An 8,336-nucleotide genomic window follows, 5' to 3' on the forward strand; every position below is an offset into this window, starting at 1 on the left:
GTCCCTGTCGGGGGACAGGCCAGAGCCGGCCGGGCCCTGGCTCGCCGCCTGCTGCTCTACCACAGGCCAGTCCGCACGACGTCCAGGGAGCCTGCATCCCGTCGTCACCCAAACCCACTCTGAGTCCAGACCCAGAGGGGACACGGCGAGCGCGTGCGCGCGCAGCCGGACGGAAAGTCTGCGGGCAGGAGGGCGCCGCCACGCACACCTTCGGTCAGAAAGTGGCCGGACGCTCTGCCCACGGCGGGAGCGCCCAGCAGGCCCAGCGGGACGCCGCGTGCAGGAGCCGGAGCGAGACGGCAGCGAGACGGCAGGGAGAAGGCGCCGGGATCCAGGTCCCCAGAGGGCGCGGGACAGCTGGATCGGGCACCTGCAGCCGGGCCTGGCTGGGAGTCCTAACCACGCCTCTGGGCCACGCAGCAAGCAGCTCTAATGACCCCTAAGCAGGAGGCCGGTGGGCCAAGTGGCTAATAAAATTAGGCGGAATCAGCAGCTCCCTGTGTGAGTTCGGAGGCTTCGCAGAGGAAGGCGAGCACCAGAGCCCATCTTGGCTGGGGGGCGGGGGGGAGCCCCTAACCCTGGAGTCAGAGGCTAAAAGGCATGTTCCCGCTTCGGTGGTGTCCACTGGACACTGCCCCGGGGGCGGGGTGTCCCTACAGCCGGCCTGCTGGAGTCCGCGATGCCCCCGAGGTGTGCGGGGTCTCAGGGCCGGTGGGGTGGGTGTGACTCCATCGGTGCGCTCGCCAGAGTAACACACCCTCTCCATCACCTCCACACACACCCCCATTTCCCCCACACCACAAACAGATTAGAAAAAATAGTTTCCTGCGATGGCCGTGACCCCAGCGGCTGCTCGGCTCAGCCCTATGAATCACTCCCGGCTCACCGCGACAGCGCTCTGGAATGACTGCGTGATAACGGGCGGCCCAGACACCAATAAATGAATCATGCCTTCCGCAAGACCAAGCCTTGGCTTTCACAGACACCAATTACAAAGTAGAAAGAGAGAACAAAGACATGACTGAGGGTGTTTGCGCAAAGTTGATTCATAGGCTCACAGGACTATTACCGGCTGAATTGTTTTTAGGAAGGCAATTAGAGCCATGACCAGCTACTGCCTGTCACCAGGTGACCTGGGAGTCTGCAGACGGGGCAGGGCGCAGGCACCAGACTCTTGCAGGGGCTGAAGCGACCCCCCCCTTCTCCTGGAGGCTCACGTGAGGTCTCGGTCAGTCCTCAAAAGGCAGAGTAAATACCTGGGTGCACAGGGTCAGTCCACATCTCGGTTTAACTTCTTTTCCCTTAAGCGCAGCCGTGTGCGAACACAGACAATCTCCCTTCTGCGATGGGGTTTTGCAACCATCACCTCCAACCACCCAGCTCTCACGCCACCGGCTGGAGGTATTTCACATCAAAGCAACTTTAACTGCTATAAAACTTTGGCTGATGAAGAAACAGGGTTCGCTGTGACCGCATGCAAATTCTGAGCTCCCTAATGGAGCCCCCCACCGCCTGGCTGGGAGCTGGGCTGACCTGGGAGCATGACAGCCTGGGGGGGGGGTGGAGGTGGGGGGCAGGCAGCTTTGGCAAGTCTCAAGTTTCCCACACAGCGGCGGGGCTGGGGGCAATGAACACGGGAAGGGATAAACCCAACTGGCTCAAGGAGCACTCCCACCGCGCTGAGGCCTGCTGCTGCTGGCCTTACCTGGCCGCTGTGGCCAGGCTGACCGAGGGGCCAGTGGGGTCAGGGAGAGACCTGCGCCAGCACCCACTCCCCTTCCCTGCAGGGTCTCCAGGCACGGCCGGTCAAGGCAAGGCCAAGGCATGTCAGGTGGGGTTCAGACCAGACGCTGGGACCCCCCTTGAGACGAGCCCTGGGAACCAGGCTAACACTGGCGCTGAGCCCTCTTTGGGGAGAGGATAGTGGGCTTGTGCCCAAACTTGTTGGAATCCGACGGTTCCCCGTTTCTCTTGTTCCTGAGGACCGAGCCTGGGAACCCTGATCTTACCTGCCTGGGGGAGCCCGGAGCTTAGTTCCAGAGGGGCCTGCAGGAAGCGGGGTCTCCACTGTGGATTCCGTGGGAGGAACCGCAGCGGAGCCTTGGGGAGGGATCCCTGACAGTATCCTACTCATTGGGCACCCGACGCACGTGTCTCGTCTCCACGCTACGAATCGGACACGCCCTTCCCCAGCCTTAGCCACCCGCACCCAAACCAAGCCCTCTCCAGGTCCCCGAGGCCTTGGGGAGCGACAGTCGCCTCACCCCGAAGCCAGGATCAGAGACATAAAGGGTGACAGCCACATGGGCAGACCCCGCTCTGTGCCAGGGTTTAGGGGTGTCCCTTCCTGCCCCCCTGCCCCGGGTTAACTCCTAGGCTCTCTCACGCCCATCTGCTCCTCGGCGGCCATACAGAAATGCCGGCAAGCCCAGGGGGGCTGGCACTGCTGCAGCCCCCGGCCCCCGCACGGGCCGGAGAAAGACGCGGGAGTCTCCCAGCTGGAAGGGCAGGGCGGCGTCCTAAAGCTCCTCGACTGTCCAGAGGGCGAGCTGGGCACTCTGCTTGTCCAGAGGGCACGGGCCTCCCAGAGCCGCTGGCACAGGCCAGTGAGCCCCGCCCGCACTCAGAGCCCAGGGTCACCGAGGGCCTCCGACCTGTCACCAACCATCAAAACTGTCTCCTCTGCCAGGAAGCCACTTCCCGCCCCCATACGAGAATGACTGGTGTTAAAAGACACCCGCAGGGGAAGAAGAGGAGGCTGCCGACACCCCAGCAAGTGTCCCGAGGCTCAGATTCTAAGCCAGGGCCCGCCCGTCTCCCTCCACCCTACCCCGCCGAGAAGCAAAGGCCTGGCGGATTGGGGGGACCACCAGGAAGACCCGCGCCCCGACACCTCCGGGCCAGCCACCGGGCGCCCGCAACCCTCAACCCCACGGGGCAGCAAACGCAGGCTGCGCCCCGCCCCGGCAGGCAGGGGAGCGCCTGACTGCGAGCAGGGACCGCCCTAGGACGTCCCCACTGGGCTGAAGGGGGCTCTTGGTGATGGCTGAGAACCCCCCTGCCCGGTAGGTGGCCGAGACTGGGGTGTGCGCAGGGGCGGCCTGCCTGCCCTGACTCCTGCCCTGCCCCCGGTAAGGCGGACGTTTCTGGGAGAGGTGGCCGCCCGGAGGCTGAGGCAGTTTCTGCTGGGAAACGTCTTTGAAGCGTTAAGGACAATAAAACAATTTAAATAATTAAACAGCAATTTAAAATAATAGGGCAAATGTGCTTTTCACTTGGGCCAAGGTCCTGGCCACCCCGTGTCCTCCCTCACTTGACAGAGGCCCCGACGCCCCCAAAGCTGGTCTTCCGAGTCGACCTTGACGGACTCCTGATCTCCGCGTGCACAGGGTACCCATGGGGCTGGGAGACACAATGGGCCGCGACCCCCACCCTACACACCATCCAGCCCCCCGCCAGACAGAGGCAGGTGCTCTGGAGCCCCGACGGGAAGCCCAGACGGGGCAGCCGGGGCCAGGGTTCTTCTCCTGTGTCCTCACGCCCGGGGGGCCCCCGGGAGGCCCCCGGGGGCAGGGTTTGTCCGTGTGGTTCCATGACACTCCAAAGTGCCTGGAACAGCACCTGGAACGGAGCGGGCTGTGCGCGCAGTGCGCACGGCCGGGGGTGATCGTGCCCAGACCCAGGAGGGCCTGGAAGTCACGCGCAGCTCATGGCTGGGTCCCCCGACCGTGCGCTCGGAGCTTGCCGGCTCGGGCCTGCCTGAGAGGTGGCCCTGGCCCGGGCGGCCTGCGTCTGAGCCCCACAGGGCAGCCGCTGGCTGCGGCCCCCTTCCGGCCCATCTCCGCACCCGCAGTCAAGGAGAATGTGTGATGGAGCCAGGCGCGTGCCCGGCTGAGCGCTCCACCCCAGCCAGGAGAGGCAGTGGGAGCGGAGCCCACACGCCGCCCTGGGGGCCGGCGAGATGCTGCTCGGTGGCGCTCAGGAAGCGGGGGCGGCCCGCACCTTTCCAGGCTCGCCCCAGGGTGCTGGGGCCGGTGCAGCCAGGGTTTGTCTGTCTCGAGGGCATCGCCAGGTGGCTGCCATGGTGCAGCTGGGGAGGGCACAGGGGCTGCGGGCCAGGCGGGACCGGAACCCCCAAGGGCCCAGCCCAACCCGGGGAAAGTAACGGGGCGATTTCGACGGTCGGCCTTGTAATCTTCAAAAATGGAGTCTCAGCTGTCACCTGCCCATCTGCCTGGGGCGGGACCCGCGGGCAGCTGCTTGTCAGTGTGCTGCTGGCGTCGCGGCCGGAGCCTCAGCTCACACCCCAACTCCTCCTCCAAAGCTGGGGGTGAGGGAGCCTCCCTCGCCGAGCTGAGCGGCTGAAGGGCTGGCGGGGCGAGGAAAGTCGGCCTTGGCTCACCCCAGGGCCAGGTCACGGGCTGCACCTGGGCCCGCTGGCCCAGCAGCGGCCAGTGCTGGCCCAGCAGGGGTCGGGCTGCTCCTTGCTGGTGAGGGCCAGCGGGGACCCGAGGGAGCGGGAGAGGACACAGCCCCGTCAGAAGTGGCCCAAGGCCGCAGAGACGCGCCGGACGCTGGGCCCCGTGAACGCCAGAGCACGCACGACGGTCAGCACACGGAGCTGCTGACCCCTTCACAGTCAGGTCAGGGACAGCAAAGACAACATGGCCGGCCGGCCCTTGCAGGGTCCAGCCAGCCCTCCCGCTTGACCTCCGCCAGGCCACACCAGACGGGTCCCGCGGGGCTGTCGAGGCGAGAACAAGAAGCGCCAGTGCTCACAACGCAGGTGCCGTGTGTCGCACGCAGCTGCCGGGGCCCTGGGACGGGACCTCGGGCCACCCACGGCCAGGGAGCCCCAGGGCGGGACTTGCGTCCCAGGCCCTACAGCTGCCCCCAGAACCCCCGCCCAAGCCGAGCTTGCAGCCCTGGGGAGCCCAGCAGTGGGGAGCTCCAGACATGGGGGGCGTGCAGGCACACACCTGCACAGCCCGCAGCAACTTGCAAAAGGCAAATCGCAGGCCGTGCCGCGGGGTGCGTCTCCCCGCCCCCGGGCCAGCCGGCTGATGCTGATACGGGCCGAGGAAGCCCCATGCCGCCCTGGCGTGGCCACTGCCATCACCCTCCTCCGAACACTCCAGTGGCCAAACCCTACAGGCTAAAACCCTGGCCCTGGGGAACAGGACAGGCGGCGGGCGGGCGAGCTCCCGGCCGGGGCCGCGGGCCGTGGGGAGGGGCCTGCCTGCCCGGGGGCTGCTACCAGGCTGAGGACGCGGGAAGGCAGCGGCGGCCTCAGGCCTCCCCTCCGGCGCCCCCTCCCACGCCTCCACTGCCCTTCTCTGCTGGGGGAGAGGGTGCGTGCACCTCCTGGCGGGGGGCAGCACGGGCGCTTTCGCCCCTTGGCAGACGGATTCCTGTCACCGCCCCAGCCAAAGCTCAGACGCGTGCATGCCCGGACCTCGCTCACGCACGTGTGCCAGGGCAGCTTGCGTGTGTGCACCAGACCCCAAGCGAACCCGAGGCCACGCCGGCCGGCGGGGAGGGCTTAGCAATCACCCCCCGGAAGCGGCGGCCGCTGTCTGCCTGAGATTCCCGTCCCGACAACCCCAGACAGAACCCCAAACTCAACCAGACTGCACCCCAACCTGAAACCCCGACAGTCAGAAGACACGTGGCTGCACCCCAGCTGAGAGGGCCCCGGGAGGAAGAGCTGGCACTGAGCGTCCACAGAGCTGAATCCCGATGCCCACCTGTCTGTCAGTTTCCACGGGTGCCCCGACCCTTCCGATGGGGCACCCCCAGGCTCAGAGCGGCAGAGCGAGCCGTGGCGGGTGCCAACGCGGAGCGGCCACAGGCCTCGCGGGGCTCCGATTTCCACAGGAGCCGAGGGACCCCTCTTGGCATGCCCAGTGCCCCGGAGAAATCACCAACTGATTAGAACAGTGGTTCTCAGCTCCAAGGCGCAGGCCCCCCGGGGACACCGGCAGTGTCCGAAGACACAGCGCGTCACTTCAGCCGGGGGGAGGGTCCTGCTCCCACTGGCGGCCAGTGTCGCCCTGGAGCCCAGGTGCACAGGGCCGTCCTCCGTCTGCCGCCCTAGAGCGAGCGCCGGCCCTGGCATTCAGACGCCCTGGCCGAGTGTCAGGGGCAGACCACCAGAAAGCAGGGTGTCGGGAGGGTTTCTGGGAGCAAAGGCTGTGCTGGGGGACATCTGGCTGGAGAAGAACAAGCAGAGGCCGTGGCCGGCGGTCACCACAGGCGCTGCCGCCGGGGGCTGGGGACCCAGGTGGCCACGCGCCTGGCCTGAGGACGGCCAGCTCCTCTCTGCCTCGCCCCCTCCCCAGTCTCCAGCTAGGCCAGCGGAGAAGGAGGGGTGATCTTTAAGGCGGAGCGCCTCCCCTCGGGTCCCGAGAACGCCTCCTTCCCTCTGAAGTGGCCTCGTGACTGGTATCCCCGGCGTGGCTGCCCTCCTGCAAGACCCCTGGCACTTTTCTAGAAGAGTCTGTATCCTCAGGGTGTGTTCTGGGAACTCCTCCTCACCCCTTGACTCGCAGAAAACGCGGGGCCCCTCGGGGAGGGCCTTGTAAAAGTCAAGCGGAGCACGCCCCAGGTTCCCAGGCCCCCAGCCCGGCCAGGGCCCACGCTGCCTCCGGCCAGCAGGCCGGTGCTCGGGGCACCACGCTCCCAGCTCAAGTCGGCGGGTGCTCCCCAAGAAAACCCCGTGGGCCAGCCTGGCTGCGAGGGCCGCAGAGCCTCGGGCGCTCACTCCCCCTCACGATCACCTGGGCCAGGACCCCAGAGGGCCCGGCTCCGCCTGGTCCGGAATGGAAGGCAGCTAGAGACCACTGGGGACCCAGCCTCCCTGGGCAGGGGCGCCCCGCTCTGAGACCTCTGCCCAGACCGAGGGCGCCTCTTTCTAGCCGCGCTACACCCTGGTGTCGCTTTCAGATGAAGAAACTGAGGCCTGGGGTCTTGCGGACGCTATCTGATGCCTCCCAGGCCACCTCCAGGGCCCCAGGCGCAAACCGCCCACAGGCGGCCACTGGTTTCGCTCTTCCCTGGTGCTGGCCATCTCTCCACACGCAGAGCGGCTCCCTCAGCCTACCTGGGGAAGACTGCTAGCGCTGCAACAAACTGTTACATTATACCTGCATTGTAGAGATGTCCTCCCTGCCTGGGCTTTCCCCCAGCTGGGGGCCAGCTCTAAGAACTACTGAGCAAGGGGACCCCCGGGCCAGCGGCAGCGGACGGCAGCAGCCCACGGGCTCAGGGCTGTCGGTGGGGCGGCGCGGGGAAGGGGTCTGGCGTCCGCCGGGATCTGACCAGGGCTGAGGAGCCCAAGACGGACAGAAGCAAGACGGGATGTTCTGAGAAAGTCTCAACACAAAGCCCCCAGCAGACCGGCCAGCGCCCGGCCTAGGGCCAGCCCAAAGCCAGGCCGGGGCTCGGAGGCCCCCAAGGCGGTCTGCGAGAGCAGAGAGGCGGCTGCTTACGCCTCCAGCCCGGGAGAGGGCGAGACTCCCCGGACGTGTGCGAACACATTTTAATATCTGCGCGCGTGTCGCTGGCCTCGGAGTTCACAAAGGGCTGGGAAGCAGTCTGGCTAACGCAGCCAGCGCCAGAGACGCGCTCGCGGCAGGTTCCCCGCCCCGGCCGGCCCGGCCGGCCCGGCCAGGGTGGGCGGAGGCCGGGAGCGCAGCTTCCAGTCCCGGTGGAGGGACCGGCCCAAGGCTGCCCGCTGGCCGCGGCCGGCGGGTTATTTTTACCTCGCGCCTCACTGTACAGGCGCAGGGCACACACGGTGGCAGCCGCCCGCGGAAGCTGGCTCATGACTCACGGGGCCTCCCTGCGCCTCCCGGTCCCAGCTGGGAGAAGGCCGGCCTGGCGGGGCAGGGCTGCGGCCCCGTGCCCGGGGCGCTCGGGGGCGAGGATGGGGAAACGGGGGGCCAGAGCGGCCAGAGGTCCCCCAAAGGGCACCTGGGGGCGCAAGTGCCGGCGGGAGAGGCTGGGTGGGGGGTCCCGGTCCCCACCCCAGCGATCGTCCACCTGGGCGGGCTATGTCTGACGGAAGTGGAGGCTCATTTGTCTCCACTTCACCATTCCCAGCCCCCCTTTCCGGACAAGACCGTCCCAAACACAGACAGCCTCAAACTTTGACTCATTCGTAACCGCCACCCCAGCCAGACTGAGCCAAGCGTCCAGACAGCGGCTATTTATAGGTGCTTCGGGGACAGACACACAATGACAGGCTGGGGATCACGTCTGGGCAGACCCAGCGCCAGTCCTGGATCCAGACACCTGGCACAAACGGTCCCCACCCCCGGCGATGCGCGGGCTCG

This window comes from Condylura cristata, unplaced genomic scaffold, assembly GCF_000260355.1.
Source record: "Condylura cristata isolate star-nosed mole 26May11 unplaced genomic scaffold, ConCri1.0 scaffold00022, whole genome shotgun sequence".
Lineage (NCBI taxonomy): Eukaryota > Metazoa > Chordata > Mammalia > Eulipotyphla > Talpidae > Condylura > Condylura cristata.